The 7,496-nt window shown below is 63.4% G+C and overlaps 2 non-coding genes across 2 annotated transcripts; both read right to left on the reverse strand.

Annotated features, from left to right (window-relative positions):
• Positions 1-2,657: 2,657 nt before the first annotated feature.
• Positions 2,658-2,776, reverse strand: LOC142862667 (5S ribosomal RNA). The gene has a single exon (XR_012913764.1). It is a non-coding gene; the product is annotated as a 5S ribosomal RNA (ribosomal RNA).
• Positions 2,777-6,550: 3,774 nt separating this feature from the next.
• LOC142862668 (5S ribosomal RNA) lies at positions 6,551-6,669 on the reverse strand. The gene has a single exon (XR_012913765.1). It is a non-coding gene; the product is annotated as a 5S ribosomal RNA (ribosomal RNA).
• Between the last annotated feature and the right edge of the window lie 827 nt (positions 6,670-7,496).

Consider the following 7,496-nt stretch of genomic DNA (forward strand, 5'->3'; position numbering starts at 1 on the left):
ATGTTAAACCAAGGAGAAGCCAGGGAGTTCCCAACGCCCCAGGTGTCCTCAGCCCACGACTGGCTGCTGTGGGAATGCGAAGCCCGGCTCCTTGTCTCAGAGCGGGGTTCCCAGGAGGATCAGGCTGAAGCTGGGACTTGGCCTCAAAGTGTCCCCTCGCATGGCCACCCCCTTCCCCTTCCTGCTCCTCTACTCCTGGTGCCCCTCCATCCAGGGGCCAGACCTTAAAGAGTCACCGCAAGAGAATCCTGGTCCCAAAGGAGCCTTCTGGGGGACCGGTGCTGAGAGAGGTTGTGGGCATGGCCCGCTGGGGCTCTGCCCGACCCAGGGCTGAGAGATGCCACCTCCCAGCTCTGGGTCCCTGCAGGAAGTGTTGGCAAGCACAGGGCCGGTCCTCCAAAGGCCCAGGTGCAGGGAGCCCAGGCCAAGCAGCCTGTGGAAGAAGCCACTTGCCGTGCCACCCCGGGAACAGGACTGCAGGCCCCGGCCCTTCCCACCTCCTCCTCCTCCTCCTCCGCCCCGCACCCCCCCCCCCGACATGGCACAGGGCTCAGAGACACCTCAGACTCTTGCTACCCAAAGTGCAAAGGGCATCAGTTGCTCCTCCAAACCCCCCGCCCAGCAGACCGCGTTGTCCAGCCAGCCCCCGGGCCTCCCTGGGGTGCCCAGCACAAAAGTGCAGACACCCACCGGACCCTCAGTCTCAGTTTTCGGAGGTTTTTGCCACTCTAAGGACCCGCAGGCCAGCTGGGCCTTCGGGCAGGACAGAGAGCCCCGGAATCCGACGTGGAGAGCTGCGTGTACGTCCCCATCAGGAGGCGGTCCCCACCTCCGCGGCTCTCCCCTTGCGGGGAGCGGCAGCCCAGCCGGCAGCCGCAGGGCCTCAGGGAAGACACCAGGCTGGGCCCCCGCGGCACAGCGGGGGCACGTCCCCCGCACTCACGCGACTTAGGGACGGCTGCTGGAGACTGCTGCGGCCACCCTGCTGCCGGGTTTCTGGAGGGCTTCCTGGAAGCAGCGTCCACACCAAGCCCTTGGAAGGCCCAGGCGACGGAGGAGCCGGTCAGGCAGGGGCCGAGGACGGTGAGAGGCCGGGCGGGCGGGAAGGAGCATGTCAGGCAGGGGCAGAGGACGGTGACCGGCCGGGCGGGGAGGAGCCGGTCAGGCGGGGGCCCAGGACAGTGACGGGCCTGGCCGGGGAGGAGTGCGTCAGGCAGGGGCAGAGGAGACGGGCTGGGTAAGGGTTAGGGTTACAGTTAGGGCACAATTCACAATCCCAAAGACGTGGAAGCGACCCGAGTGCCCATCCATCCAGGAGTGCATCAATAAAATGTGGCGCGTGGACACCACGGAGTGCCATTCGGCTGTGAGGAGCAGCGGTGAGAGGGCGCCTCTCGTGTTCTCCTGGCCAGAGCTGGAACCCGTTCCAGGAAGCCAAGTATCCCAAGAATGGACACACGAGCACCACGTGCGCGCGCTCACCAGCAAATTGGTACGAACGGATGGACGCCTAAGTGGACAGAGAGGAATCACCTTCATCGGGTGGGTGTCGGGCGGGTGGGGGGAGGGGAGGGGCATACACATCCATTAGGCATGGGGTGGGTGCGCACCGACTGGGGGATGGGCGCACTTGAAGCTCTGACCCGAGGGGGGAGGCTTGGAGAGGGCAAGGCACCCGACCTTAACATTGGTACCCCCACAATACGCTGGAACAACATGAGAGGTATATGAATAAGAACACAGGGGGGGCCGGGCGCGGTGGCTCACGCCTGTAATCCTAGCTCTCTGGGAGGCCGAGGCGGGCGGATTGCTCCAGGTCAGGAGTTCGAAACCAGCCTGAGCAAGAGCGAGACCCCGTCTCTACTAAAAATAGAAAGAAATTAATTGGCCAACTAATATATATAGAAAAACACAGCCGGGCGTGGTGGTGCATGTCTGTAGTCCCAACTACTCGGGAGGCTGAGGCAGCAGGATTGCTTGAGCCCGGAGATTGAGGTTGCTGTGAGCTAGGCTGACGCCATGGCACTCACTCTAGCCTGGGCAGCAAAACGAGACTCTGTCTCAAAAAAAAAAAAAAAAAGGAACACAGGGGGGAGGGCGGCACGGGCAACACATGTCACCTGAATACTTGTACTCCCATCATCTGCTTGAAAAGAGAGAGAAAAGAAAATGCAATCCTAGAGGTAAGAGACACTTTTTAAAAATAATGAATCCGAAGAGAAAAGTAAAAGGAGGCCTGTGGAGCAGGTCTGGGTGTGACTCCGGATCCCCCAACATCAGGTGCCACCACCAAAGATTCCTGCGTGTAGCCCATAGAACCCCAAAAGCAACGGGACGAGTTCTGGTCACATACTCCCTCAAAATGACATCCTGGCCTTCTTCTGGAACTCCCTCCCCTCTCAGACTCTCAAGGTTTCCTCCAGCGTGTCGGTTCCCACAGAGCAGACCTTTGGTCTGAGACCTGACAGTCCAGATGCCACGCATGCTGCCGCGTGGCGGCGGTGTCGCGGCTTGGGACAAGAGGAGGCCCCACGGTGCGGGCTGGGGCGCCAGGCACCGCGGCGGGCGCTGAGGGTGGGGGTGACCCCCACCCCGGGCCGCCGCCGCGCTCCCAGAAAGGGGACAGAACAAGAGGCCAAAAAAAAAAAAAAAGAAGCAGCCTGTGGCACCCGGTATTCCCAGGCGGTCTCCCATCCAAGTACTAACCAGGCCCGACCCTGCTTAGCTTCCGAGACCAGACGAGATCGGGGGCGTTCAGGGTGGTGTGGCCCTAGACGGCGGCGGAGGGCGCCCCTGCCCCGCTCGAGAAGCCGAGCCTCTCTGGGCTTCCCCGCCGCCGCCTCCCGCCCCAGGCCCCGCGCCGGGCCGGGCCGGGCCGGTTGAGTTCGCCGGCCGGGTCCCGCTGGCTCCCAGGGACGGGGGTGATGGGCGGGGCGGGGCGGGGCGGGGCGGGGTGGGGGGCTGTCTCTCTATACACACACACACACACTCACACTCACTCACACTCACACAAGATGCGCCTCCACGGCTGGACTCGCCAAGGTGGAGCCCTCCCAGCCCCCCTCGTCTCCTCGCCCGGCCTCCTTCACCTACCCGCTGCCCACCCCCAGCGCGTCGCTGCCGCTGACTGCGCACGCGCGGGACGCTCGCCCTTTGACCCCAGCCAGGGGCCGCCCTCCCCCACAACCCCTTTCAGCTGCGCCCCCCCCCTCGCCCTGTGGGTGGGCTGCCGCCTATTCCCCCGAGCCAGGGCTGGGGCACAGCCAGTGTATGGGGCGTCTCTCTCTGGGGATGTGTCCCATGGGTGGGGTGGGGTGGCGTGGTCTGGGGGGCGCTGAAGAAATCAGTCCCCTCCATCTCCTACCTCTGGAAAACGCCCAAGCCCGTGGAGAACTGCCGGCACCGCTTCGTGGGGGCCGGGACCCTCCTCCGTGTCCTCCTGTGGCCCAGTCCAACGGGCCTGGGCCTGGCCGGGGCTGCATTGGACCCCGACCACCCTGGCGTGTGGACTCGCTAAAAATCGGCCATTAGATATTGGATTCCAGCTTCCTGGAGGTCATTTCACTAATGAGTGCACCGGAAAGAGTTTCCTAATCCATCTGTGAGGGTGGCAACTGAAAGAGAATTTTAAAGCTGACAGAATAGGCGAGGGAAGGCATAGGAGATTTCCACACCCAGCAAGGAAGACTTTCCCGAAATGGAAGAAAGAAACGAGCAAACAGAGACACCGGTAGCCCGCCCGGAAAAGAGTCTGCCCCTGAGAGAAAGCACCCTGACCAGGTTCACCCGTGGGTGGGTGGCGAGCTAGCGGCATTCAGAAGAGCGAGGCCCACAGTCTGTGCGGAAGACACCTGCGCTCGGGTGTGTGTGGCGGCGCGATTCACAAGCAGCTCTAGATGTTAAACCAAGGAGAAGCCAGGGAGTTCCCAACGCCCCAGGTGTCCTCAGCCCACGACTGGCTGCTGTGGGAATGCGAAGCCCGGCTCCTTGTCTCAGAGCGGGGTTCCCAGGAGGATCAGGCTGAAGCTGGGACTTGGCCTCAAAGTGTCCCCTCGCATGGCCACCCCCTTCCCCTTCCTGCTCCTCTACTCCTGGTGCCCCTCCATCCAGGGGCCAGACCTTAAAGAGTCACCGCAAGAGAATCCTGGTCCCAAAGGAGCCTTCTGGGGGACCGGTGCTGAGAGAGGTTGTGGGCATGGCCCGCTGGGGCTCTGCCCGACCCAGGGCTGAGAGATGCCACCTCCCAGCTCTGGGTCCCTGCAGGAAGTGTTGGCAAGCACAGGGCCGGTCCTCCAAAGGCCCAGGTGCAGGGAGCCCAGGCCAAGCAGCCTGTGGAAGAAGCCACTTGCCGTGCCACCCCGGGAACAGGACTGCAGGCCCCGGCCCTTCCCACCTCCTCCTCCTCCTCCTCCGCCCCGCACCCCCCCCCCCGACATGGCACAGGGCTCAGAGACACCTCAGACTCTTGCTACCCAAAGTGCAAAGGGCATCAGTTGCTCCTCCAAACCCCCCGCCCAGCAGACCGCGTTGTCCAGCCAGCCCCCGGGCCTCCCTGGGGTGCCCAGCACAAAAGTGCAGACACCCACCGGACCCTCAGTCTCAGTTTTCGGAGGTTTTTGCCACTCTAAGGACCCGCAGGCCAGCTGGGCCTTCGGGCAGGACAGAGAGCCCCGGAATCCGACGTGGAGAGCTGCGTGTACGTCCCCATCAGGAGGCGGTCCCCACCTCCGCGGCTCTCCCCTTGCGGGGAGCGGCAGCCCAGCCGGCAGCCGCAGGGCCTCAGGGAAGACACCAGGCTGGGCCCCCGCGGCACAGCGGGGGCACGTCCCCCGCACTCACGCGACTTAGGGACGGCTGCTGGAGACTGCTGCGGCCACCCTGCTGCCGGGTTTCTGGAGGGCTTCCTGGAAGCAGCGTCCACACCAAGCCCTTGGAAGGCCCAGGCGACGGAGGAGCCGGTCAGGCAGGGGCCGAGGACGGTGAGAGGCCGGGCGGGAAGGAGCGTGTCAGGCAGGGGCAGAGGACGGTGACCGGCCGGGCGGGGAGGAGCCGGTCAGGCGGGGGCCCAGGACAGTGACGGGCCTGGCCGGGGAGGAGTGCGTCAGGCAGGGGCAGAGGAGACGGGCTGGGTAAGGGTTAGGGTTACAGTTAGGGCACAATTCACAATCCCAAAGACGTGGAAGCGACCCGAGTGCCCATCCATCCAGGAGTGCATCAATAAAATGTGGCGCGTGGACACCACGGAGTGCCATTCGGCTGTGAGGAGCAGCGGTGAGAGGGCGCCTCTCGTGTTCTCCTGGCCAGAGCTGGAACCCGTTCCAGGAAGCCAAGTATCCCAAGAATGGACACACGAGCACCACGTGCGCGCGCTCACCAGCAAATTGGTACGAACGGATGGACGCCTAAGTGGACAGAGAGGAATCACCTTCATCGGGTGGGTGTCGGGCGGGTGGGGGGAGGGGAGGGGCATACACATCCATTAGGCATGGGGTGGGTGCGCACCGACTGGGGGATGGGCGCACTTGAAGCTCTGACCCGAGGGGGGAGGCTTGGAGAGGGCAAGGCACCCGACCTTAACATTGGTACCCCCACAATACGCTGGAACAACATGAGAGGTATATGAATAAGAACACAGGGGGGGCCGGGCGCGGTGGCTCACGCCTGTAATCCTAGCTCTCTGGGAGGCCGAGGCGGGCGGATTGCTCCAGGTCAGGAGTTCGAAACCAGCCTGAGCAAGAGCGAGACCCCGTCTCTACTAAAAATAGAAAGAAATTAATTGGCCAACTAATATATATAGAAAAACACAGCCGGGCGTGGTGGTGCATGTCTGTAGTCCCAACTACTCGGGAGGCTGAGGCAGCAGGATTGCTTGAGCCCGGAGATTGAGGTTGCTGTGAGCTAGGCTGACGCCATGGCACTCACTCTAGCCTGGGCAGCAAAACGAGACTCTGTCTCAAAAAAAAAAAAAAAAAAGGAACACAGGGGGGAGGGCGGCACGGGCAACACATGTCACCTGAATACTTGTACTCCCATCATCTGCTTGAAAAGAGAGAGAAAAGAAAATGCAATCCTAGAGGTAAGAGACACTTTTTAAAAATAATGAATCCGAAGAGAAAAGTAAAAGGAGGCCTGTGGAGCAGGTCTGGGTGTGACTCCGGATCCCCCAACATCAGGTGCCACCACCAAAGATTCCTGCGTGTAGCCCATAGAACCCCAAAAGCAACGGGACGAGTTCTGGTCACATACTCCCTCAAAATGACATCCTGGCCTTCTTCTGGAACTCCCTCCCCTCTCAGACTCTCAAGGTTTCCTCCAGCGTGTCGGTTCCCACAGAGCAGACCTTTGGTCTGAGACCTGACAGTCCAGATGCCACGCATGCTGCCGCGTGGCGGCGGTGTCGCGGCTTGGGACAAGAGGAGGCCCCACGGTGCGGGCTGGGGCGCCAGGCACCGCGGCGGGCGCTGAGGGTGGGGGTGACCCCCACCCCGGGCCGCCGCCGCGCTCCCAGAAAGGGGACAGAACAAGAGGCCAAAAAAAAAAAAAAAGAAGCAGCCTGTGGCACCCGGTATTCCCAGGCGGTCTCCCATCCAAGTACTAACCAGGCCCGACCCTGCTTAGCTTCCGAGACCAGACGAGATCGGGGGCGTTCAGGGTGGTGTGGCCCTAGACGGCGGCGGAGGGCGCCCCTGCCCCGCTCGAGAAGCCGAGCCTCTCTGGGCTTCCCCGCCGCCGCCTCCCGCCCCAGGCCCCGCGCCGGGCCGGGCCGGGCCGGTTGAGTTCGCCGGCCGGGTCCCGCTGGCTCCCAGGGACGGGGGTGATGGGCGGGGCGGGGCGGGGCGGGGCGGGGTGGGGGGCTGTCTCTCTATACACACACACACACACTCACACTCACTCACACTCACACAAGATGCGCCTCCACGGCTGGACTCGCCAAGGTGGAGCCCTCCCAGCCCCCCTCGTCTCCTCGCCCGGCCTCCTTCACCTACCCGCTGCCCACCCCCAGCGCGTCGCTGCCGCTGACTGCGCACGCGCGGGACGCTCGCCCTTTGACCCCAGCCAGGGGCCGCCCTCCCCCACAACCCCTTTCAGCTGCGCCCCCCCCCTCGCCCTGTGGGTGGGCTGCCGCCTATTCCCCCGAGCCAGGGCTGGGGCACAGCCAGTGTATGGGGCGTCTCTCTCTGGGGATGTGTCCCATGGGTGGGGTGGGGTGGCGTGGTCTGGGGGGCGCTGAAGAAATCAGTCCCCTCCATCTCCTACCTCTGGAAAACGCCCAAGCCCGTGGAGAACTGCCGGCACCGCTTCGTGGGGGCCGGGACCCTCCTCCGTGTCCTCCTGTGGCCCAGTCCAACGGGCCTGGGCCTGGCCGGGGCTGCATTGGACCCCGACCACCCTGGCGTGTGGACTCGCTAAAAATCGGCCATTAGATATTGGATTCCAGCTTCCTGGAGGTCATTTCACTAATGAGTGCACCGGAAAGAGTTTCCTAATCCATCTGT

This window comes from Microcebus murinus, chromosome 20 (genome assembly GCF_040939455.1).
Source record: "Microcebus murinus isolate Inina chromosome 20, M.murinus_Inina_mat1.0, whole genome shotgun sequence".
In the NCBI taxonomy this organism is placed as follows: Eukaryota; Metazoa; Chordata; class Mammalia; order Primates; family Cheirogaleidae; genus Microcebus; species Microcebus murinus.